Source organism: Symphalangus syndactylus, chromosome 4 (genome assembly GCF_028878055.3).
Source record: "Symphalangus syndactylus isolate Jambi chromosome 4, NHGRI_mSymSyn1-v2.1_pri, whole genome shotgun sequence".
In the NCBI taxonomy this organism is placed as follows: domain Eukaryota; kingdom Metazoa; phylum Chordata; class Mammalia; order Primates; family Hylobatidae; genus Symphalangus; species Symphalangus syndactylus.
Genome location: NC_072426.2, coordinates 71,286,758 through 71,313,628, shown reverse-complemented (window position 1 = coordinate 71,313,628; position 26,871 = coordinate 71,286,758). Strand labels below are relative to the sequence as shown.

At 44.8% G+C, this 26,871-nt stretch overlaps 1 long non-coding RNA gene across 1 annotated transcript; it reads right to left on the bottom strand.

The window, feature by feature from the left end:
- Nucleotides 1-380: 380 nt before the first annotated feature.
- LOC129480253 (uncharacterized) lies at nucleotides 381-21,359 on the bottom strand. Its single transcript, XR_008656957.1, has 3 exons — nucleotides 21,257-21,359; nucleotides 16,315-16,493; nucleotides 381-2,133 (listed from the first exon to the last, which is right to left on the bottom strand). It is a non-coding gene; the product is annotated as an uncharacterized lncRNA (long non-coding RNA).
- Between the last annotated feature and the right edge of the window lie 5,512 nt (nucleotides 21,360-26,871).

Below are 26,871 nucleotides of genomic sequence, written 5' to 3'. Positions count from 1 at the left end.
GAGCACAGCTCTCGCTGGAGCTGTGAAATGTGGTAGCCTTGGGTAAAGTTTCAAAGGTACAGCTCAGGACATACTGTACAGACTCAATGTGGTGCCACCAAGTTGCTAAGAGGCAAGATAAAGCAATGGCAGACAGACCTGTCTGAGCCCCAGGGCTTTGAAATGAGCCCCAACCTTCTGGAAGTAGAAGGCCTGGAGGAAATGGTACAGATTAAAAGTGGCTCTTTGGCCTTGGAAAGGTGAGTTTTTATTAAATAGTTTATACAGTCTGCCTTGTGTGGGATACTGGCTGAGAGATGCAGCTAGGGTGTTACCAGACTAACACAGGGGATTGTGTTACTCTGTTTTCCTTTGTTATAAAGGAACACCAGAGTCTGAGTAATTTATACAGAAAAGAGGTTTATTTTGCTCGTGGTTCTGCAGGCTACGTAAGCATGGCACCGGCATGTGAATTAACAGAGTGAGAACTCACTCATCACCATGAGGAGGACACTAAGCCATTCATGAGGGATCCTTCCTCATGATGCAAACACTCCCCACTAAGCCCCACCACCAATATTGGAGGTCACATTTCAACGTGACATTTGGAGGGGACAAACATCAACACTATATCTGGAATGTTCACCTTCTAGTCAAAAGCAGCCAGAAAAACAGTGATTCTGAATTTGAGTATAAAGTGTCTCAATTAGGAGGAAGATCTGTCATAGATGTTATGCTGGTTTTGTATATTGAAAATAATGACCATTAGAGCTTGCAAAACAACAAACCCCATTTGTCCTAGATCAACCAATGAAGTTAGCAGGGCAAACTTTCTATGAAAAAGGTCATATGCCAGCTGGGCGTGATGGCTCACGCCTGTAATCCCAGCACTTTGGGAGGCCAAGGCAAGTGGATCACTTGAGGTCAAGAATTCGAGACCAGCCTGGCCAACATGGTGAAATCCCATCTCTACTGAAAATACAAAACTTATCTGGGCTTGGTGGCACACACCTGTAGTCCCAGATTCTCAGGAGGCTGAGGCAGGAGATTCACTTGAACCCAGGAGGCAGAGGCTGCAGTGAGCCCAGATTGCACTACTGCACTCCAGCCTGGGCGACAGAGCGAGATTCTATTTTGAATTAGTGCCATGGAAACTTCTTGAACTGTAGATAAATGCTTATTAAGCAGTTAAAAGGTTGAAATGGAAGACAGTTTTAAGAATAAAGAGATAGTTTTAGCAAAAAAATATAGGTCTCCAGACCTCTTAGTCAATGTACCTAGTCAGTTCCTTAGAGTGACAAGTATTTTTATTAATTTCATTACAGAGAGCCTGGAATTAACTGAATCAGATCAAGCTTTGGGAATAACTGATGCCCAGAAATAAATAACTGATGCAGTACATTTTCCAATAGCTCACTGACTGGGGGCAGAGGCTGTTTTATATAATTAAAGTATGGAGGTGAGCCTAGGATTACCCAGAAATGTGCTAGTGACAAGTGTGGCAGCTATCTCATTATTTAATCTACCCGAAATGAATGTGCACAACTTCATGTCATTTCCTGGCCTCAGGCTGTGAAAAAAAAGTGCCACTCTTTAAGATCTAGGTTTCCCTTCCTGAATAAACAGCTAGACCTCCTTTCCCAGACTTCCTTGTGTAACTGAAATTCAGGTTCAGTCACTTGCTGCTTGCAGAGTCCAATGAACAAGGGTGAGGTCTGGTGTAAAGAAAGTGACTTTATTCTAAGGCTTAGCTTAGGGGAAGATGTACCGGCTCCTGCCTTTAAGGGTACTGCTTCCCTTTGTGGGCAGGGCTTTTAAACAGGAACCTAGCATGAGCAGCACACAGGGGAGGGAGCGATCAGGTGCAAGGTCTACATGACTCACTGTGTCGCCTTATCTACTGAGTGGTCCAGCTGGGCAGAGCTAGGTTGTAAGGTGGCCATTGTCTGGAGATACTCTCCAGGTGGGAACAACTTCCATCGTGAACATGCTTTAGGTTGCAGATTGAGTGTTGTCTTTTGAGGCGATCTCCTGGTGAGAGAGAGTCATGGCTCTGGAGCTTCTAAGTAAGCAGGTAGTTAGATGATCTGGCAGTATCATGTAGGGAACATCTGGTGAAGGGAAGCTGAGGGTTTTCATTGCATTTCTAAAGAGCTAAGTGAGAAGTGGGGAACAAGGAACAAGGAGGAAAGAGAAAAGAAGAAAAAAGTAATTAACAAAATAACTTGTTCTCTTTGTCTTGGAGAAATAGGGGTATGCGTTTATACCTGGAGTTCAGTATGATCATATGACTGAGTGCTTATGAATGGACTGTGAGCAGCCATGTGTGTCTGTCATTTCCAGGTCTGGCCTATAAAAACTTTGCAGGTCGGGTACAGTGGCTCATGCCTGTAATCCCAGCACTTTGGGAGGCCAAGGCAGGCGGATCACGAGCTCAAGAGCTCTAGACCATCCTGGCCAAAATGGTGAAGCCCCGTCTCTATTAAAAATACAAAAATTAGCTGGGCATGGTGGCGGGCGCCTGTAGTCCCAGCTACTGGGGAGGCTGAGGCAGGAGAATTGCTTGAACCCGGAAGGTGGAGGTTGCAGTGAGCCGAGATCACGCCACTGCACTCCAGCCTGGTGAAAGAACGAGACTCCATCTCAAAAAAAAAAAAAAAAAAAGCACCAAAACAAAAAAAAAAAACTTTGCAGGCATGCTCAGACGTGCTCGTTTCCTCTTCTGGATGATTGAGGTGGCAACCCTCAGGAAAGCTACTTGTTAAAGAGGACTACAATCAGCCGCCATCAGCTTTGGTTCTTGTATGACTACATGGGGTATAGTTGCCCACCCAACCCTCTGTGAGCTGTTATATTTCTATGGTGTTGAGCTACTGCACATTTGGGCCTATTTTGTTATCTCAGCCTAACCTCCCTGAACTAATGCATAGTATAACCAGGATGCCAAGGATATTAGAGGTCCTGTGAGCCCCTGTGTGTGTGACTCCCGGTAGAATTACTTTTCCTTGTTCTTTGATGAAACGTGCTGTAGCGCATCTCTGGCCATCACCCAGAGCCTGGCACCTGTGCTCCCTGTCCTTGCCGTCTAGCAGCCCAATCGCCAACCAGCCTTTGTCTAAATGTGACTGGCGATTTTGGACACCTGAGGATTCAAATCCCTGGGCATCTGAAACCGGCCCATGTGTTCCCCTGCCACACCCTCCTAGAGCGCTGGGTTTGACTGAGTGACTTTTAGAGGAGAAAAAACATGATTTTCATATTATAATAAACATTCATGGGTAGAAGGCAAAACTGGATGAATTTCAAAGACCAAGCATAAGACTTCAAAGAGATTTCAAGCTTGCATTTGCAGTTCTGGATCGAGACCTCAGACCTCCCCTGGGGCACTCGTTCACTGTGTTTTGGGTTGTCAGAACTGCACTTTATTTATTGTTATTCTAAGGGTTTTTAGGTTTTAATCCAATAGCCAAATATTTTCTTTCAATACAGTGCAGACACCTAATTCAGGGTTGTTAAATATTATTAGAACATCAGATCATTTGTTATTGGTTTCTTTTATCTTCCCGTATCACCACGCCCCCCAAAAAAAGAAGGGAAGAAAGAAATTTACTACCCTAGAATATAAACTATGAAGTAGATTTTAGATGTGAGTCTCCCAGCCCACATGGGGAAGAACCGGGCTCCCTTTTAGTCTGTGGCTTCAGAAGCCCCCTCCCCTCCGCACAATGCACTCCCAGCTCCCCAAGCCCCCACTTTTCAGGAAGATGGGAGTAATCCTTCAGGCCCACAGGCCACTGGATTTCTTCACCCTCAACCTAGACAAGTCTTGAGTCTCTGTTGGAATCGTGAGCAACCTGGTCGTCTTGGACAGAATGGCCAACCTCTGGTCCAAGCAGCCTTGTGTACTGGGCACTGTTTTTCTCTCCAAAAGTTCATGTCTTCTCCTGGTAGTCAGCGTATCTTCAGCTAACATCTACTCAGGGAGAAAATAATCTCCTCAGGAGCTGCCAGCTGACTTGCAAAGACCTTCTCATTTCCTGAGAGTCAACCTTCCATCAGCAGCTCATTTCAGATTCACAGTCCGCACTCCCCTTGCTGCACTAGGTCCTGCTTTGTGGCATCCTCTGGGATTGCTGGGCATGTGCTTACTCAACTTGGGGCCACAGTCTTCTGAGTGAGGAAAATACACCCAGAGTCAGATTTGCTTCCGGAGAGGTCTAGGGCAAAGCTGGTGGAGATGGGCCAGCACCAACAAGAGGTCCTAGAGGCAACGCCTTGACTCTCGCTCCCTGAGGACTGGGAGTTGCTGCCAGTATCAGAGGAGCTGGGGCGGAGTCTCTGTGCCAGATCCCAGGGGTGAGTGCTCCACCTAGAAGGCAGGGGAGGGGGCAGTCAGGACCATGTGCAGAAATGGAGGGCAGATGGGACAGGCCGAAAAGACAAGGACTGGAGACAAATGGAGATGCTGGGATCTTGCCCAGGGTGGGTCAGCCTGTCTATAGCCTGGGGCTCTGAGAGCAAAGCAGCAATATTTGCAATGAGAATCTCCTGATGTAAAAAAAAAAAAATACTTATTTTGACTAGGTAGTATATCCAGAGGAAAAACAGTGCTTGGCACTGTGGCACACGCCTGTAGTCCCAGCACTTTGGGAGGCTGAGGCGGGAGGATCACTTGAGCCCAGGAATTCAAGACCAACCTCGGGAACATAGTGAGACCCCCATCTCTACAAAAATTAAAACAAATCAGCAAGGCATGGTGGCGTACCTGTAGTCACAGCTACTTGGGAGGCTGAGGTAGGAGGATCATTTAAGCCCAGGAGTTAGAGGCTGCAGTGAGCCATAATCACGCCACTATGCTCCAGCCTGGGAAACACAAGACACTGTCTCAAAAACAAACAAACAAACAAACAAAAAAAAACACTCCACAGTGGACAAAAGGGCCTACTTTCACCTTATCCCCATGACACTCAGTTTTCTTCCCACAAAGCCACACTTCTCCTAGCTTCTCATTTATTGTTCTATAGTTTATGCATGTATAAGCATATGTGTTTGCATTATTTGTTAGTTTATCTGTTTATATTTCAAAAATGGCACACTCTGTACAACTTTTCATTATTATGCTTTTGGCTGCAAGAAACTGAAAACCCCTATTAAAATAACTTAGCCTTTATTTGATGTAACAATAAGTTGAGAGGTGGGTGGTTCCAGGGTTGGGTTGAAACACACCTTGCATCTTAGAATCCTCTTACAGGGGTGGATTTCCTTCCCTTGGCTCTAGGCCACAGCCTTCTGGGAGTGCAAAATGCTCCCTGCATCATTTCACTTCCTGAGAGGTTGAGAGCAAGGCTGGGGCAGGGCCTCGTCTTGGGCCACCAGAGGACCGTGTGGCCAGTACAGTGAGTCATGGCCAATATCAGAGGAGATGGGGCTGGATTTTCCAGCGTCAAATTGCCAAGTGGGTTCTTTCTCAGTATTTCTCATCTTCAGATGAGGAGAGGTCTTCCTGAGCCAGCTATTAATACTTCCAGGAGGACTTGAATTACATTCCAGGCTAGCAGGAATCCTTTCACCAGGGCCTGTGAGCTCCTGTAAACTTTTCCCCACCATGTCCTGGAATCAGGCTTTGTCCATACCTTTCCCTGTCCTGTGCTGCCTTTTTTGGGTCTCAAGATTTCAGCAAAGGGCCCAGCCCTGGCCCAACACCTGTTGGCGTTGTCTCAGACGTGGGATGGATGTGTGTGCTCCTCGGGGAGGGAGCCTCCCAGCCTGAAGGACTCAGCTGTGCCCTCACGGCCGGCCCCTTGGACCTTCTCATCTCTCTTTAGGCAGCCCTTCCTTCCTCACCACCGTGCTTCAGGGGACAGCTGACTCCCAGTCGTGTTTCTATTTCTTGTTCTGCTTGTTGTTTTCGAGCAATTCCCCAGTGGAGAAGGTGGAATATCTCATTCATTGCTGCTCTGGGAGACTGGCCGAAGCTCTTCTCTCTTCAGGTCACACCAGTGCCATTTTCCCCATGATTAATGTTTTTTTTTTGTTTTGTTTTGTGTTTTGAGATGGAGTCTCGCTCTGTCACCCAGGCTGGAGTGCAGTGTCACAATCTCAGCTCACTGCAACCTCCGCCTCCAGAGTTCAAGCGATTCTCCTGCCTCAGCCTCCTGAGTAGCTGGGATTACAGGTGCCTGCCGCCATGCCCAGCTAATTTTTGTATTTTAGTAGAGATGGGGTTTCACCATGTAGGTCAGGCTGGTCTCGAACTCCTGACCTCAAATGATCTGCCTGCCTCGGCCTCCCAAAGTGCTGGGATTACAGGCGTAAGCCACCACGCCCTGCCCATAACGAAAGTCTTTCCTGCCAGCCCACCCTGAGGATGACAGGCACCTGGAGATGGTATTTCAGTCCACTGTTGTCAGATTACATTAAATTTACATGTATTATTTATTTATTTTATTTATTTATTGTTTATTTAAGACAGAGTCTTACTCTATTGCCCAGGCTGCAGTGCGGTGGTGCAATCATAACTCACTGCAGCCTCAAACTCCTGGGCTCAAGCAATCTTCCCATCTCAGCCTCCCGAGTAGCTGGGACTACAGGTGTGAACCACTACACCCAGCTAATTTTTAAACATTTTTTTGTAGAGACAGGGTCTTGCTATGCTGCCAGGGTTGGTCTCAAATTCCCAGCCACAAGCCATCCTCCCCCCTCAGCCTCCCAAAATGCTGAGATTACAGGTATGAGCACTACACCCATCCCAACATTTATTCATTTAAATAAGCGAAAGCATGAGATGGCTTCAGGGTTAGCCCCGGAAAGCCTCTCCCTGTGCCAAGCCCACAGCCACGGGGCAAATGTGCTGCGGCACCTGCAGTATCTCCCAGGAGGGACAAATGCCCTTCCCCACAGTGAAAGCCGCTGACATTAGAGCCAAGGGGGATATCCACACTTGGGTTGTCTGAACTTGGCTTCAATTCTGGCCCATGTCTTGTCAATCTAAAAAATTACTAAATCTGGCTGGGCACGTTGGCTCATGCCTGTAATTGCAGCACTTTGCAAGGCTGAGGCAGGTGGATCACTTGAGGTCAGGAGTTCGAGACCAGCCTGGCCAACATGGTGAAACCCTGTCTGTACTAAAAAATACAAAAAATTAGCCAGGAGTGGTGGCGCACACCTGTAATCCCAGCTACTCAGGAGGCTGAGGCAGGATAATTGCTTGAACCTAGGAAGCAAGGTTGCAGTGAGCCAAGATCACGCCACTGCACTCCAGCCAAGGCGGCAGAGTGAAACTCCATCTCAAAATAATAATAATAATAATTAATAAATTACTAACCTAGTAACAGTCAAGGTGTGGTCTGAGGGCCACTTGGGGCCTGGGAAGCTGCCTTTCGGATGATCTGGGTTATATTTCTGTATTCAAACTATGTTTCCACTTTGGGGAAGAAATTGATCATTTCCATATGCTTCGACAAAAGCAACTTCAACCAAACCATTCGTTCTCGTCAGTTTTGGTTCTGATGAAAATGCGGACATTTAAAATGACATGTATTTTGCCCAGTGATGAAATGCACAGAGTGAAAATCTAGTAGAAAGTCTCTGGTTTACCATGCTCCTGTCACGTGGGTGCGTGAGTAGGACTAGGGTGGAATTAGACTGTGGGCTGGTTACCAACGGTGACATGAACTTGGAAGGACGAATCAGGAGATGTCCAGTGACTACAGGTGAGTGTAGCTCACTGAGGAGACCAAGACCGTGTAGGCAGACAGCCCAGGCTCAGGGGGGTCTCTGTTTCACTAGCCACAGGACCTTAGTTTTCTTAGGTGTAAAATTGGGATCATAAGACCTTCTCTGAATTTTAAATAAGAGATCTTAGGTAAAGTGGCTAAATGAATGTCAGTTATTTAAATGAAAAATTATAGGGAGATGGGACTTGATACCACTTCCAAAGCAAAAACATACTAGGAAGAATAAAAGATTTGAAAAAGGCAAGGCTTCTATAAGAAACACACACTTTAAAGGGTTATAAAAATAATATATGCGAAAGCACCTTTTTTTGTTTTGTTTTGTTTTGTTTTGAGATGGAGTTTGGCTCTTGTTGCCCAGGCTGGAGTGCAACGGCACAATCTTGGCTCACTGCAACCTCCACCTCCCGGGTTCAAGCGAGTCTCCTGCCTCAGCTGCCCAAGTAGCTGGGATTACAGGAGTGCACCACCATGCCTGGCTAATTTTTTGTATTTAGTAGAGATGGGGTTTCACCATGTTGGTCAGGCTGGTCTTGAACTCCTGGCCTCAGGTGATCCACTGGCCCCGGCTTCCCAAAATGCTGGGAGAAAGCACTTTTTAAACTGTGAAGAACTGCATAAATCTGTGGACATTTTATGATTACATTGTGACGGCGTCAGTCTGAGTTAGATCTTCATTCTTTAAGAGGACCACTCACTCACCCATCAGACATTGATGGAGCATCTGCTCTGTGCCAGGCACTGTTGAGATATGGAGCAGCAGCCCACACAGGCGGGGCTCCTGCCCTCAGAGGGCCAGGAGGCCAGCAGGACAGACAGACAATCAATAACAGTGACAGGGCGATGAAAGTTAAAGACTCCTAGGGTGTAACAGGACTTCAGAGCAGAGGCCTAACTGCCTGGAGGAGTCAAAAGGCCTGCTCAGAGGAGATAACTTAACTAACCTAGAAGAGCTCCCGGGAAGGGACCTGAGGCAGGTGTGTTAGTCTGTTTTTAGTTGCTATAAAGGAATACCTGAGGCTGGGTAATTTACAAAGAAAAGAGGTTCATTTGGCTCACGGTTCTGCAGGCTGTACAGGAAGCATGGCACCAGCATCTGTTTCTGGTGAGGGCCTCAGGAAGCTTCCACTCAAGATGGAAGGTGAAAGGGGAGCAGTCTTGTCACACAGTGAGAGAGGAAGTAAGAGAGAGAGAGGGGGAGGTGCCAGCTCTTTAACAACCAGATCTCATGTGAACTCATGACCATGGGGACTGCAGGGAGGGCACCAAGACATTCATGAGGGATCCGCCCCCATGACCCGAACACCTCCCACTAGGCCCCACCTCCAACACTGGAGATCGTATTTCTTTTCTTTTCTTTTTTTCTTTTTTCTTTTTAGATGGAGTCTCGCTGTGTTGCCCAGGCTGGAGTGCAATGGCATGATCTTGGCTCACTGCAACCTCCACCTCTCAGGTTCAAGCAATTCTCCTGCCTCAGCTTCCCGAGTAGCTGGGACTACAGGCATGTGCCACCACACCCGGCTAATTTTTGTACTATTAGTAGAGATGCGGTTTCACCACATTGGCCAGGCTGGTCTTCGAACTCCTGACCTCAGGTGGTCTGCCCACCTCAGCCTCCCAAAGTGCTAGGATTACAGGCGTGAGCCACTGCGCCCAGCCTGGAGGTCACATTTCAGCATGAGATTTGGAGGTGACAAACATCCACATTATTTGACAGGCATGTGTTCCGGTGTCCCAGGCAGAGGGAACAGCCCACCCAAAGGCTTGGTGATGGGAGACAGCATGGCATAGATGAGGAACTTAGGCCAGTGCTAGTGATATCAGCATGGAAGCGGGAGGAGCCACAAGAATGGGAAAAGGATTGGAGATTTACTGGAAAAAGAGGAGCACAAAAATTATTTTTGGAGGGGAAGATAGATATTTTAGGACACGCCATCTGAGATGGCTCCGAGGGATGTGAGATGTGACAGGCACCAGCTCTGAAGCAGGTTCACCGAGGGGTTTGCAGGGGAGCTCAGAGTGTTGCATCTGCTGGTCAGTGCAGTTCCCAAAGTGTCAGCAACCCCAGCTAGGAACAGCAGCTGCCCAGGTAGGAGGGAGGCAGAAAGTGAGGGTCCTCAGGGGTCCCTTATGGGGGCTGAACAGTGCGGGGCACCAGCATTAGCAGTGTGGCCACCGCAGTGGCCAGCCGCAGGGTAGCACTTACATATTGGGGTTACAAAAGTCTTACACAGGCAGAGGAATTTCTCTAGGAGTTTCCATGAATTTTTTGTGACATCCGTGGGTGCCAGAGGACAAGATCTGTTCTTTGACATTTGCTTTCCAATTCTCATAGGGACCCAAAGTCAAACTGTGCAGCTATCCAGTGGTTCCTTGGCCTCATTCCACATGGCTTTATGTTTTTAATGTTTGCTTACTCCAAATAATTAAAATGCTTTATAGACTTCACGTAGCAGCTTTGTCAGGAGGAGACTGAAGTGACATTCATGCCGTGACTTGGGGGAAACAGGCAAGGATAGGTATTGAATGGGACCTTTAGGCACGCTGCAGTAAGTCAGGACTTTGAAATCAGATGCACCATGTCTTTTATTGCTGCTGTTTTTTGTTTGTTTGTTTTTGAAACAGAGTTTTGCTCTTGTTGCCCAGGCTGGAGTGCAATGGCACAATCTCAGCTCACCGCAACTTCCGCCTCCTGGGTTCAGGCGATTCTCCTGCCTCAGCCTCCCAAGTAGCTGGGATTACAGGCATGTGCCACCACACCCGACTAATTTTGTATTTTTAGTAGAGATGGTGTTTCTGCATGTTGGTCAGGCTGGTCTTGAACTCCCGACCTCAGATGATCCACCCATCTTGGCCTCCCAAAGTGCTGGGATTACAGGCATGAGCCACCCTGCCCATCCTATTGCAGTTGTTTTATGTTGTTGTTTTTGTTGTACGTTTTTGTTTTATGTTGTTGTTTATGTTGTATGTTTTTGTTTTATGTTTGTTTTATGTTGTTGTTTTTAAAGACAGGGTCTTACTCTGTCACCTGGGCTGGAGTGCAGTGGTGTGATCATAGCTCACTGCAGCCTCAAATTCCTGGGCTTAAGAGATCCTCCTGCCCCAGCCTCCTAAGTAGTGAGTCTCGGGGAGTACAGACGCATGCCACCACACCCAGCTTTTTTTTTTTTTTTTGTAGGGGTGGGGTCTTCCTATGTTGCCCAGGCTGGTCTCAAACTCCTAGCCTTCCACCTCAGCTTCCAAAGTGCTGGCATTACAGGCATGAGCTACCATGCCTGGCCTACACCTTGATTTTAACTATTGCTTTGCCATTTTCTTGCAGTTACTTGACCTTGGACCATTTATTTCCTGTGAGCCTCAGTTTCTTTGAGTGTGAAATGGAATAAGGCTGTTCTATTACAGATTTGTCACATGGAGATTACAGAGTAAACGTCTATCAAGCATCTAGCTCGGTTCCTGTTTCCCTCAGGTGTCTCCAGGTGCAGTCTGTGCATCATGGAAATGTCTGTAGGTCTGATACCTTTGGCAGGGAATGTCCTGTGGCCCCAGCTCATTCCTTGATGTAGTCTGTGCATCATAAAATGCCACAATGGCAGCTTTGTTTATTGGCTTTCCCCAACAGCATTGGGGAGAATTGCTGCCAAGTATTTTTCCATTTACGGAGAGCTGCTCTCCATACATGTGCTGCTCTTCTATAGGATTTGGGCTCAGGCTTGCTGGTTTGCTGGTGTGCATCCTGCTGTCCCTGAATAGGGCAAAGAGCACCCCATGGTCCCCTGATGAATATGCAAACTGAGGGCAACCGGAGCCTGAGCAACCTCTCCTATGTTTTATGCTCAACCGGTGTTTTTCCCATCCCTTATACACCTCCTCATTCAAAGAAGGATTCCAAGCAACTTACAGAGCTAGAACCAATGGAAGAAGCAATCACGAGTAGCTGAGGCAGGAGAATCGCTTGAACCTGGGAGGTGGAGGTTGCAGTGAGCCGAGACCATGCCACTGCACTCCAGCCTGGCAACAGAGTGACGCTCCATCTAAAACAAACAAACAAGCAAAAAGAAGAAATCACGAGGATGCAAAAATAAGAATAGTAACCCAAATGTAGGTCATGAGGCTTTGACTGCATTCGTAGAGGTGGCTTTCAAATTTGGCTCTGAACATCTTAGCAGCCAGGGTGGAAAGGAAAGCAGATGTAGCCAGCTTGCGATATCATCCGGCAAAACCATGTTCCCAGTACAAAAAGGAGCGTAAATCGTTTTAGCTGGTATTAAATCTACCTATATTTAGTACTCATGGGGCACACAGACCTTTTATGGAGACAGGGACTTGTTGGATTAACAAAAGCAGCAATCTTATCCCCGAACTCAATAACATTTATAATCTGATTTTTCAAGGCAATTAGTTTGTGGAAAGCCACAAGCAATATTTTGAACAGATTTCATGGAAGCCGTGGAGCCGCAGGGCATTCTGCGAGGCGCTCTGCGTCTGGTCTGTTCTCTCTGATGAACTGCTCAGGTGGCATCGGCTCGTCTCAATCAGCTGAGCATAGGAATACAAATAGACTCCTACCCAAAAAATGAATGCCACCATATGTGTGTATTTTGACCACACCCTTTAAACATTGATGAGGTTTTTGCTTGTAGTAAACTAAAAACAGTCATTCCAACAGGGAACTTGAAAAATACATGATTCTCGTTCACACAGTGAAACCGTAATTATTTGTGCCCAGTTGGGAATCTCTAGGTTTCCACGTGGTTCTTTCAAAACCCCAGTAACAGAAGAGGCTCTTCAGGGAAGGCGAGGCCTGAAAGCCCTGAACGGGCATTGGGGAAAATAGCTGCACAGTTTTTCTTTTAGTGTTGTGGAGGAGGGAGAGGGAGCAGAGGCCTTGGAAATCATCCAGTACGCGGGGGCAGAGAGGGCAGAGACAGGTGAAAGAACTGAAACACACTGAGAGGTCACAGAAAGTCCTCTGTTAACAACAATAGCCAAAATATCTCCTGGAAATTGGGAAACATTGCTGTTATGTATCAAATTATATTAAGCTTCCAGCTTTGAGCCCACGTTTCTTCCTTCAGCCGCACATTCCTTTCCGCCACTCACTCTGCTGCCTTCTCGTCCTGTTTGTGCAACTGACATGTGATCTCTCAAAACCAAGCCTGGACTTGACTTCGTTCACCGACCTTTGTTCCAAAAAGAGACCCTCTCACGCTGCAAGCTTCGGCTCCCTGGAACATGGAGCTGCCCGGGAAGAGCGCCCATTGCTTTTGTAGCAATGGCCTGGGGCACGTGGATTAGGTTTGCTGTTTTGCATTAATGCTGCACACTCAGCCTCACAGGGTGATCCTTGACTGACAGCTGTGCTCCTCCCCAGCTGTGGGGGAAGTTACTATTCTTATCTAACAGCACGGGTCCGTCATTATGTTTCCTGCAGCAACCTCACTTGATTTTCACCAAGTATTATCATCAGTACCTTCCTCCCAATTTCTCATTTTGAAAATATTCAAACGTGCAGAAAAATGGAAAAAATCATAAAGTGAAATTCTTACACTTTTGGACCAGAGTCACCAATTTTGCCCCATTTGCTTGTTCTCTCTCCAGTGCATGCTTGGGTGCACCTCTCTCTCTCTCTCTCTCTGCCTCTCTCTCTCTTTCTCTTCCTCTTCCCTGGCCACTCCCTCTCTCTTTTTCCTATGTTATTTATATACATATATCCATTTCTTTTTGCTTAACTATTTGAAAATAAATTGTAGTCATCACAATAGTTAATCTCTAAATACTTCAGCATGAACCTCCTTAGAATTAGAATGGTTTCCTACCTAATTGTAATATCATTGTCATACTTAATAAAATGAACAATTGCAGCCAGGTGCGATGGCTCATGCCCGTAATCCCAGCAGTTTGGGAGGCCAAGGCGGGTGGATCAGTTGAGGTAAGGAGTTTGAGACCAGCCTGGCCAACATGGTCTCAAACCCCATCTCTATTAAAAATACAAAAAATTAGCCAGGTGTGGTGGCACGTGCCTTTAGTCCCAGCTACTGAGGAGGCTGAGGCAGGAGAATTGCTTGAACCCAAGACACGGAAGTTGCAGTGAGCCAAGATTGCACCAGTGCACTCCAGCCTGGGCAACACAGCGAGACTCTGTCTCAAAACTAAATAAATAAATAAAATGAACAATTTCATTATATCTTCTTATGCAGTATATATTCATTTGTCCAATTCAGGATCCTATTAAGGTTCAAGCATTGCATGTGACTGTTACTGCTCTTTAATTTCTTTATTATAGAAGAGTCCACATGCTTTTCTATCTTTTGCGATGCATTTTTTGAAGAGTTCGGACCAATGGTCTTGTGCCATATTCTGCCTTCCAGATTGATCTGGTTGTCTCTTTGTGGTGGTGTTTACTGTGTTCCTGGTAGCTCCTATTTTTTCCCTGTAACTCAGAGTACCTTAAGTCTAAATGTGTGATTAGAGTCAGCTTAAACAACATTAGTAAGAACATTACAGAAGTGACCTTGAAAACTTGTGCTTTCATCGCATCAAGAGGCACATGCTATTAGGTTGTCCTAATATTTGTGATGCAAGTTTGATATTTTGGCTAAGACTGTGACCACCAGATCTCTCCATTGTATAGATGCAGTTTGCTGTTGTTTCAACTGTCAAATTACCTGTAGGGTGGATACTTCGAGATTGTTTGAATACCTCGTCACTAACAATATTGTGTCCAGCTGTTAAAGAATCCATGAAGATCCCTGCCTCAATCAGTTATTACATTGAGAGCTGCAAAATTATTTTTTAAATTTGAGAATCTTTTCTACATTTATTAACTGGATTTCTGTAAAAGAGGAGTTTCCTTTCTTCTTCCACCTTTCTCTCTCTCCTTCTCTCTCTCTCTCTCTCCGCCCCCCCACTCCCTTTCTCTCTCTTTGTGGCACAAGTCATGTCAGGCTCATCTTGTGCTTTCTCTGCCCCAGATCTAAAGTCAGCCATTTCTCGAGGGAGCCCTGGTTCCTTTTGGTGGGAATGACACTTAGAAGCCAAAATCTGGGCACTGGTTGTGCTCAGGCCATTTCAGTGAGCAAAGCTGGGAGATGCGTTGTCAACATAATCATGAGTTCTTTTTTTTTTTTTTGAGATGGAGTCTAGCTCTGTCACCCAGGCTGAAGTGCAGTGGCATGATCTCCGCTCACCGCAACCTCTGCCTCCCAGGTTCAAGCAATTCTCCTGCCTCAGCCTCCCATGTAGCTGGGATTACAGGTGCCTGCCACCACACCCAGCTAATTTTTGTATTTTTAGTAGAGATAGGGTTTCACTGTGTTGGCCAGGCTGGTCTTGAACACCTGACCTTGTGATCCACCTGCCTCGGCCTCCCAAAGTGCTGGGATTATAGGCGTGAGCCACTGTGCCCAGCCAGTCATGAGTTCTTAATGACATTTCCTGTACAAATGTCATAGTATAGGACTTCTCTTATCTTCCTTTATTTTGTATTTTCATCTCTTGTATTTCATCTCTTTTCTCTTACAGAGAGAATCTTGTTTCCTAAGTAGATTATTTGCTTTATCCAAAATAAAACTAGAACTGTTTTAGAGTTGCAGTGTGTTAGGGTTCTCCACAGAAACAGAACCAAAAGGATTTGTGTGTATGTGTATGTGTTTTTATATGTGTATCTATAAATATATATAAAATATATATATTATATATATATTATAGATATATATAAAAAATATATCTATATATATATATACACCTGTAACCCCAGCACTATGGGAGGCTGAAGTGGGTGGATCACTTAGGCCCAGTAGTTTGAAACCAGCCTGGCCAACATGGTGAAACTTCATCCCTACTAAAAATACAAAACTTAGCTGGGCGTGGTGGCACATGCCTGCAATCCCAGCTACACAGGAGACTGAGGCACAAGAATCACTTGAACCCAGGAGGTGGAGGCTGCAGTGAGCTGAGATTTCACCACTGCACTGCAGCCTAGGTGACAGAGTGAGACTCTGTCTCAAAACAAACAAACATATATACTGTTTATATGTATATATATAAAAAACATATATGAACATATATAAATAAACATATAATATATAATATAAATATATGCAATAACATATATAATATAAATATATACAATAAACATAGATTTACTCTAAGGAATTGGCTCATGCAATTACAGAGGCTGACAAATCCCAAGATCTGCAGCTAGCAAGACCCAGGAGCGCCAGGCCAAAGGCCAGCAGGCTTGAGAACCTGATAGAACCAATGTTTCAGTTTAAGTCTGAAAGTAGGAAAAGAAATGATGTCCCAACCTGAAGGCAGGCAGGAGGAGGAGTTCTCTTTTATTCATGGGAGCGTCAGGCTTTTTGTTCTGCTTAGGCCTGCAGCTGATTGGATGAGCCCCGCCCACAGTAGGGAGGGCAGTCTGCTTTTATTCATTCTACCAACTCACATGTCACTCTCGCCTAGAAACACCCCCACAGACACACTGAAAGTGTTTGACTAAATGTCTGGGCACCGCATGGCCTGGTAAAGTTGACCTGTAAAATGAACTAACATTACTGCTGTCAACAAAACCAGTAAGTCAAGTTTCACATTTATTTACCATTCTTTTTGGCCTTAGCATGTATCCCATTACAGACGGCAGTCAGAAATAAGAGTAAGTTGAGGGCTGAGCACAGAGGCTTGTGCCCATAATCCCAGCACTTTGGGAGGCCAAAATGGGAGGACCACTTGAGGCCAGGAGCTCAAGACCAGCCTGGGCAACATAGCAAGATCTCACCTCTACAAAAAAAAAAAAAAAAAAAAGGAAGAAGAAAGAAAAGTCACATGAATTAGCCAGAATGAAAAGATTTTTAAAATTAAAAGTTACTTAAAATACTTTTTTTCTCTCTGTGGTTATTTTTTAATTTTACATATATATATATATATTTATGCTTACTTCTGTTTGCACTTAATTTTGGAATTTGAAAAATCCTTTTGGATTTAATTTTGTTTTTTGAATATGTAAAACATTTATATGTTTCAAAAATCAAAATGATATAAAAAGTTGTACTCTGAGAAGGCTCATTTCCATCCCCCCTCCCATCCTACTCCTTCCCACTCATCTGTTTCAAGCTTATCATTTTTGCATGTCTTTTAGCAAAAATAAGAAAATGCTCTCTGTACTATTTACTGAAGGCTTTTCTAATTGATTCCTCTCCATTTTCGATCACCAAAGTATTACATATTCACTGTAGACATTTCACAAAATGCAGAAAAGTGCCTAAACACCACAAAAATATTTTGGACACCTATTGTTTGATAAATCGTGTTAATTAACTGAGCTAAGTCAGATATTCATATGATTGGATTTAGATTTGGTTCAGTGGGATTTTCTTTAGTTTCTTTAAAAAACTCATACATCTTGTTCTTTTGAGTTACATGATTTAATTATTATTTCTATTTTCACAAACATATTTCCTCTCTAAAGTCAGTATTTCCTTACAAGGATGGCACCCCGGAGAATAGGATGCAGGAAGTCATGAGGCACTTTCTTTGTCTACTTAACAGAAAAGAGGCTTCAGTTAGACGAGTAACACCAGGAAGGACCTCAACCCTGGCTCCACCCGATTCCCCGGAGGAAGTGCTCATCTCCACAAGCCAGGATGTCCTCCGACAACCGACTCCCTAGAGGAGGGAAAAACGCTTTCAAAACACACTGCATTTCAGTAGCAACCCAGTGCTGCCTTTCGCCTTGCCAGGCGGTGTACAGTTTCAATCGGTCGTTATTTCTCAGGCGAAACACGACACGGCACAATTGGGATTGTACGAAGGATGGGTGTATTTAGAGGAAAAGAACAGAAAATGGCAATGGGGCCAAGACTGGCTTTTAAAAACAAAACATTTCATGTGTGTGCAGTGCTTCACTTGCTGGAAGTGGCCTTACATGTATTATTTCCACTGGTGTCACTCTGAAAACTAGGGTAGAAATGATCATACCTTTTTTAAAGATGGGGAATCTGAAGGTGGTTAACCCAGAGATGCTCTGTCAATCAGCGGCGGAGCTGGGAGGCTCAAGGAGAGATTTCCTGGGTCAGAGTCACTGATTTTTCCTCCAAGTATGAACAAAGGTTTCAAAGAATGCAAACACTCTTGAAGCCAGAGTCTTACATAAAGCCAAATACCTTGTATTACAAATACTCAGTGTATTAGCTACCTATTGCTGTGTAACAACCCCCAAAACATAGTGGATTAAAGCAGCAGAGATGCATTTCAGGACTCTTGTCTCTAAGGAATCAGGATGCAGTTGTAGTTAGTCTTGGTGCCTGAGACTCTTCATAAGCCTAAAGAAAACCCAGGATCTCTCACAAGAGAGACTGAAATCAAGGTGTTGGCCAGGGCTGCAGTCCTCTCAAGGCTTCATAGAGGACACTGCTTCCAAGATCATTCACGTGGCTGTTGGCAGGCCTCAGAGCCAAACTCGCTATTGGCCAGAGACCCCAGTTCTTTGCGGGTCTTTCCACAGGGTTATTCACAGCATGGCAGCTTGCTTCACCCAGAGTAAGGAGGGAGGTGGGAGAGAGACGAGGGGTGGCAGGTGGGGCAGTGGGGAGAGAGAGAGAGACCAGATAATAGGAAAAAAAAAAAATAAGAGACCAGATAACAGGAGAAAAATGAGAATCTTTTTGTAACCTAATCTAAAAAACAACAGTCCATCGATTTCACCATATTCTTTTTGTCACTAGGTAAGTCACTAGGTAGGTCCAGCTCACACTCAAGGGGAGGGGATTACACAGGGGCATGCATGCTGAAAGGTGGGGCTTACCAGGAGCCATTGTAGAGGCTGCCCACCATATTCAGCAATTTAGTTAAAGATTTGTGTGTGTGTGTGTGTGTGTGTGTGTGTGTGTGTGAGACAGAGTCTTGCTCTGTTGCCCAGGCTGGTGTGTAATGGTGCCATCTCAGCTCTCTGCAACCTCCACCTGCCGAGTTCAAGCGATTCTCCTGCCTCAGCCTCCTGAGTAGCTGGGATTACAGGTGCCTATCACCACACCTGGCTAATGTCGTCTTTTAGTAGAGACGAGGTTTCACTCTATTGGCCAGGCTGGTCTCAAACTCCTGACCTCAGGTGATCTGCCTGCCTCGGCTTCCCACAGTGCTGGGATTATAGGCATGAGCCAATGAGCCCGACCTTAAAGATTTTATTTTATGTTAGCCCTTATGGTGATGTTTTTTAGAATTTCAACAATTCAGTGAGATCTTTTTCAAAGAGAATCTAAAATATTATTGTCCTTAGAAGATATAGATTACTTTCCTCTATCCAAAACACAATAGAGATTTATAATAGGGTATCTAATGTGATTGAAATTAATTTTGCTCCCCCATCTCCCCAAAAATAAAACCAAAAACCAGAAAGCACCCAATGGCTGCTGTGTGACACAAAGGTAATACCATTAGGAATTCACAAGTCTTCAGAGAAAGATGATGGTAGATCTCAATGCTTCTTCCTGCAGAATAAGTGCTATTAAAAGTTGGGATAGCCCTGACAAAGACTCAGTGACAGATATGGGCAATTGAGGCTCTCTAGATAAAATTGCCCCAAGGGCAGAAACCAGTGTGATAGTGGTCAGGCCCCTTGACTAAGTCCAGTGATAAAAGGAGAACCACGGTTCTGGCAGCAGATGCTGGAGTCTCTCCTTCTCAGTCATCCTGCGCAAGGCCTTTTGCCCAATGGGAAAGGATTTAGAAGTGAACCTAAAGAGCTCTAACACTGGAATCCCAGGGCAGCTCTGGCATGGGACAGCCTTGGTCAATTGTAGCACTGGTGAAGGGGAAGCTTGTCCTCTTCCCACAATGGTGAGCCACTATAGCCTGAGCACCCTGGACACCATTGATAGTGGGGGTCTCAGAAGCAGGAAACTCAGCACCATCCATATTTCTTTGGACCCAATAGTGACAACATATTCCAGTGCCAACAGCTGCAATGGAAATGTGAGTATGATCTGGGATTTGTTATGTCCAAGCAACCAGGGCTGGCTCTTGGATGTGAGTGAGGGAGCTCCCTGTGAGAGCCTTGGGTTTATAGGGAATAAGGTGTTCTGAGGATGGGAAATAGATTCCCTACTAATCTGAGGATCTGTTTATCCCACTGTTGTATTTTAGAGGCTATTGCAAGAGGTTGGGAAATTTACATATACCTCTATCCAAACTCTATAGCAGAACACCCCAGTTATATTAGATGTCTTAGATACTCAATGCAAATATTTATTTATCAAATCAAAATTACCACAGGCTTGTAGCTGGCTGAGATGGTTTGGATCTGTGTCCCCATCGAATCCTATATTGAATTGTAATCCTCAATACTGAAGATAGGGGCTGGTGGGAGGTGACTGGATCATGGGGGCGGATTTCCCATGAGTGGCTTAGCATCATCCCCTTGGTACTGTCCTTGCCATTGTGAGTGAATTCTCATGAGATCTGGTTGTTGAAGAGTGTGTGGCACCTTCCCCTTCTCTCTCTCTCTTGCTGTTCCAGCCATGTGACTTGTGTGCTTCCCCTGGGTCTTCTACCATGATTGTAAGTTTCCTCAGGCCTCCCCAGAAGCTAAGCAGATATGGGCATCATGTTTCCTGTATAGTCTGCAGAGCCATGAGCCAATTAAACTTCTTTTCTTTAGAAATTACCCAGTCTCAGGTATTTCTTTATATCAATGCAAGAATGGACGAATACACTGATAAACCTTGCTTCCAGTCCCAGTGCTGTTAACAATTGGATAAGAGACTTCTCTGAACTTCAGTATTCTCAGTGATAGAACAAGGTTGAATTTTTGAGGCATAAGTTCCTCTGAGATCCGCTAAAATGGAATCTTTTAGAACATGCACTACATCTTACTCATCTTTCCATCTCCAGTCACCAGCCCAGTGCCTAGCACAAGTTGGCACCAAATTTAATATATGTTAAATAGCTTTTGAGTACTTTTATTTTATTATTTTTGTGTTTTGAGACTGAGTCTCACTCTGTTGCCCAGCCTGGAGTGCAGTGGCGTAATCTCAGCTCACTGTAACCTCTGCCTCCGGGGTTCAAGCGATTCCCATGCCTCAGCGTCCCTAGTAGCTGGGACTACAGGCACCTGACAGCATGCCCGGTTAATTTTTGTATTTTTAGTAGAGACGGGAGTTCACCATGTTGGCCAGGCTAGTCGCGAACTCCTGACCTCAAGTGATCCACCTGCCTCAGCCTCCTAAATTGTTGGGATTACAGGCGTGAGCCACTGTGCCATGCCAACTTTTGAGTACTTTAAAAAGAAATGAACCAAAATGTTGCCCTCTGTTGGGATGACTAAATGCTAACTCCATGATAAGCATAGTTATTTCAAAGCTACATAGGGGAGCAAAAACCTTGCACAGTTTTCATATCGAGATGTTTTTAGTTGCAAGTAGAAAAAAATCCAGCTCAAGATGGCTTATGACTAAAAAGGATCTTCTGGCTCTGTAACAACTAAAAGGTTCACAGGTAGTAGGCTTCAAGTGCAGTTTGATCTGGCTCTATTTCTGTGGCTGTCTTACCTCTACCCACCTCTGTGACTGGCTTCATGCTCAAGCTGCTTTCCTTCAGGGTCCCAAGACGGCTGCTGGCAGATCCGGAGATTGGGATCCTCCTACCTCCCATAACCATGGAACAAGAGTTCTAAACCATGTTCTAATTGGTCCATTCCTGAACCAATCACTGCGGTCAGATTATTTTAGACCAATCATGATCTATCCCAGTAGCCGGGGGTGGGATTAATCCAACTAAAACCTCTTGGCTTCAACACAGTGGAAGAGGGAAAGAGTGGATGTTGAGAGTGGATGTTGGGAATATTGTTAATCAATATCCACACCTTCAAAATGCTCATACTTACGCGAGAGGCACAAACTTCAGCCAGCTGCAACTCCAGCCTCTGCAGCTAATAATGCCAGGCCAGGATGTACCTCCTCATTATTGAGTAAATTAGGATTAAATGATAAATTACTCACTCCAACGTTATTGCTCAGGATTCTCAATTACAAACAGTGGAATCTACTGGACTATATTAAACAAAAAATGAATTTAGTAAATGACATTAGATAGCAAACAGCATCTCAAAGGGGACCAAAGAGCCACATTCTAAAGCTACAGACAATGCCCAATCACGCCCCAGGGGCTGGTCCAGCAAAAATACTCCTGTCACTGCCACCAGACTTCTACAGCACTTAAGGGCTGGCTGCCAGAAGCACTACCACTATTGCCCAGATAGAACTGAAACCTCCTTTGCAAAAATTATAACTGAGAAAATTATGATGGTGAAAGAGATCTGACCTAACTGGCTCCATCTTGCTTCTATTCTCCAAGCTGTCCTTGGTTCATTCCCGGGTGTAGGCCAAACTAACTTTGGGAGGAACTTTGTTTATGGTTTAACTTTGAAACAAAGGCGATAATAGCCCTTTCGCAAAACAAACCCTCTTCTTTCTTGGGGACTAGTCTGCCTTTGTAGGACTAACCAATTAGCTACAAGATTAGAAATTGTGGTTTAGGAGTCCTGCGGATGGAGGCTGTAAGATTCTGAACCTCCCCAAGTTGCTCCTGGGGATAACATCACTATTGTAAAACCTAAGATCAGCACTTGAGATGTTTTGCAGATGCTGCATTTTGATGCACCAGCAGATGCCTCCCATACTAAGTAATTTGGCTCAACCAGTTCTGTGATCCTACTTAGGACGAGAAGACAACAAGGAAAATCCACTTCGACTCCCTACTATCTCATCTGACCAATCAACACTCCCCACTTCCCGACCCCCTACTCACCAAATCATCCTTAAAAACCCCAATCTCCAAATTTTTGAGGGGACTGATTTGAGTAATAATAAAATTCCAGTCTCGTGTCCAGCCAGCTTTGTGTGAATTTCTCTATTGCAATTCCACTATCTAGATAAATCGGCTCTGTCTAGGCATTGGGCAAGGAGAACCCGTTGGGCAGTTACAGAATCAAACACTGCCTCCATACTTCCTGAAAGATTTATCTCAATGCTTCATTGTTGCTCTTTTCTGTTTCCACATTTCCCGTGGGTGTATCTGATAGGTGGAAGTTAAGCTATGTGTCTGCCCTGTAGAGGCAAGGGATTCTGGGGATGTGAATTTCCTGGATTCTACCTTGGGAATGCAGAACTCATAATGTGAGAAGTTATCTAAGATGTAGGATAAATGTTGAACATATATCAGTTGCAAATGATAAATATATCCTATATTAACCTATAAACATGGGAAAAGAAGAGGACACATACAGTAAATCCTTCCATTTTGGAAAGAAGATCAAGGTAAACAAGGTATGTCATATCCTCACAGATGGGAATTCTGTTTCTTGGTCTGAAAGTGGAGTTAGTTTTTTGGCCAACCAATTTGGTATCCCTAAATTCTGTGTTCTGGGCAAACTCTCCCTGGCAGCTGGTTTGCCCTCTGGGGAATGAGAAAAAGAATCTGTCTTGTACTTTTTTTTTTTTTTTTTTTTTTTGAGACAGAGTCTCACTCTGTCGTTCAGGCTGGAGTGCAATGGCACGATCTTGGCTCACTGCAACTTCTGCCTCCCAGATTCAAGTGATTCGCCCTGCCTCAGACTCTCGAGTAGCTGGGACTACAGGCGCCTCCACCATGCCTGGCTAATTTTTGTATTTTTAGTAGAGGTGGGGTTTCACCATGTTGGCCAGGCTGGTCTAGAACTCCCGACCTCAAGCAATCTGCCCGCTTCGGCCTCCCAAAGTACTGGGATCACAGGTGTGAGCCATCGCCCCCGGCCTCTTGTACATTATTTTTCATAAGACAGACATTGGGAAGGAGGCTTTTTCTGGGCCTACACAGCTTCAGCTTGTCTCATCTGTTGGTGGTAGTTCTGAAACTATATGGCCATAACCCTGGAGGTTAATCAATCATAAGTTTTGTTGGCCAGGTTTGAATAACTTTTGTATCACACCTTCCTAAAAACTTTAGTTTTAGGCTTTTGACCTGTTTGTTTCCAGTCAATTCCATGAGCTTTCTACCAGGGCCATAGACCTTGTTTAGGCCTAGTCTTCAAATCTGGGAATTCCGATTTCTAACAACAAGCCTCTGTACCCTGGACATCCTCCCAAATCGTGGTTTTCAACCATGCATATTAGAGTAACTTGGGAAGATTCTGGAAACATGGCGGCTCATTTTTCAGTCTCTTCAAATCTCTATATTAAAACAGAGCACACAGGTAGTAAAGCCAAAATCCCATTCACAACATTTACAACCAAACTAGGTGACGAGATGTCTTCAAGAACCCACAAATACACCAGGTAGAGGCCTACCAACAGCTACAAGATGTTCAGGTAGTAGCATTTCTGCAGCAGAAAGCAAAGAAAATCAACAGAGGAAGCATGGAAGGGCCTGAGAGACAACAGAACTCCAAAATAATGAACAGAGCTTTGAGCTGACTTGAGAATAGTTGCTGAACCTGGGAAGGCTCTTGCTCTTTCCAATAGCAATTGCATGCAAGAGGCTTGTGGTAAGCAAGTCCGAAGGGGCTGGAGCAATGTAGCCCCTGAGATCTCTCAAAACCAACCCATTAGCACTCCTTTCTAAGGGAAGTGTCCAACACAGAATAATCTGCTGAGAGTAGAAGAAAAATTGAGGAGCCAGATTTACATACACACACACACACACACACACACACACAGAGAGAGAGAGAGAGAGAGATTCAAATACCTGTATCTAGGGCCCACCTCAGATTAATTCAGATTAATTAATTAAATCAGATTATTTGGGGTCATGTGGGCATCAGTAGGTTTCCAAAGCTTTTCAAGTGATTTTCATATGGATCCAGATCCAGAGTTAAGAACTACTGTCCTAGCCTTTGGTTTACCTTTTTTGTGATAGCCTCTCTGAGGAAATTCAGTAGGAAACTCAGTTGCCTAGATTGTCCAGGCAACTTGCCCAGAATGTATCCTAGATGCATCTTCAAAAAAGATGAAAACAAGCAGATGATATTTCATAAATACTTTAAAATATGTGGCCTTGTTCTCCAAGCCAGAGTTCTCTTAGCTTGTAAATGAGGAGAAAGGTAGTTCTTTCCATGCATTATCTCATTTAATCCTAACAAGAATCTCCACAGGATAATAATAAATGAGATAATATGTGTAAAGTGATTGGAACAGTACCTGGTACATAGTAAGCCCTTATTTTTATTGACATGCAGAGTAATCGTTAAGTGCAGTCCCTAACAAATGGAAAGATTGTGGGCAGCTTTTATACACTTGGAAAAGCTTGGCTATAACTGAAAAACTATGAATATAACCAAGTTCAAGATTTAGTCCTACATTTTAGGCAAATCCAAACCCCTTATCTTATTGTCCATCTGGTCCCTTTCCCTGTACTCCTTGGAGCTACTGTGGTTCATTTTCAAGGGAAAATATCAAGGTCAGATGCAAGGAACTGAAGAGAGTTCAAGTATTTTTGTTGGAACTGTTAGCATTCTGTGAAAGCTTTTCCCCTGGTGTGACTGTCCGGGAGTTGAGTGACTATTGCGGTTTTGCAGAGCAATGTGGGGCCATCTAGAGGGCAACAGTAAACACTGGCCCCTTTCCTAACTTTGATTTTGGCATCCAAATCAGAGCTCCCATTTCTAGCCCTTACAACAATACCTGTCCCACGTTCTGCTGAAAGACAGTATAAGAATGAATGGAATGTCTGCAAAGTGGGAATGACACCGTCACTGTCATCGAGGGCTTTTACCAAGAGCCTCCCTCCTTTGTTCCAGCCCTAAGACTATAAATATGACAGCCACAGAAGCTGGGTAATTAAGAAAGATCGACCCTGCTCTTGAAGCTACACTTTGAAGCATGGTCAAGAAACATCAGTGCTGATAAACCACAGCTGTTCGCATCTCCCTTTCTAAGGCTGTTAAGGTTGAACCCGGCTCTCATTTCCATTCCTTTTTGACTTCTCGACCTTTATGCCCAGTCAGGTATCTCCTCTCCCTCTTGTGTCTTGGCATAGTCGATCTCTCTCCAATGGCTTCACTGCCTTCTACAAATGTGCTCAGGTCTCCCCTACCCTAAACAAAACCTCTCCTAGCTGGGCTGTTACCCTCAACACCTGGTCCATCCTGCCCTTCGTTAGCTGCCGCTGTCCTCACGTGCTGCCGTAGCGGTTTCCTCACATGTGCTTTGCGCTGCTCTTCTCCATGTTTCTTACCTGCGCCTTGAATTAATACTCGTTTAAGGGCGACCTCCAATCACCACACCCCCTGGCCACTTTTTCATCTGGTCCCCTCAAGTGGGATTTTGACACCCTTCCTCCCCTGGCTTCTGCACCTGTGTGCCCTGCCCTGTTTTCCTTTGCTTGGCACCAACTATTCTCCTCTTGTTAGGACTACGTGTATGTAAATGACATTCTTCAAGATTCTCTTTTTGATCTTTCACACTCTCTTGCTACACTCATTCATCCCTTGGCGGTGTCATCCTCTTTCATGACTTCAGATCTGGGCCAAATCAGTTAATTTTTTCTATCTATCTATCTATCTATCTATCATCTATCTATCTATCTATCTATCTATTTCATCAGTTGCTATTGCTTCAGGATGGGCCAAATCAGTTAACAGTGATTTCTAATTCCCAAATCTACTTAGAACTCATCTCCTGAGCTGTAGGCCCCTGTTTTCAACTGTGCACTCAGATGTGGCATTTGGGGTGTCAAAATTAATATTTCCCAAAGCCGCCCATCCCCTGGAGTTCAGTTCTGCTGGCCCCAAGCTAAACCTGGGATCCCATTCTCTTTCACCTTCTACTTTTAATTCGTTGCCAGGAACAATGGAGAATTTCATTATGATTTATCCTCCCCTTTCTATTAGCACTACCTTGGTCAGTGCCACCTCACACCTGGCTTGGACAATTCCAATAGTAGGTTTTTAATGGGTTTTGTCACCTCCAGTATCCCTGTCCACCTGTCCTGCACACCATCTCTTGATTGATCTTAAAGTCTTACATGGGTCTTGTTACATAAGTCTCATTACCAACTAAGTCAAGTTTAGTCACCTTAGGGGGATATTCAAGGCCTTTACAATCTATCCCTATCCTACCTCAGGTTAGCTTTTCAGACTAGTCAAACCATTCCCTTCTTATTTGACAACTCATTCCCTCACAGTACTTCA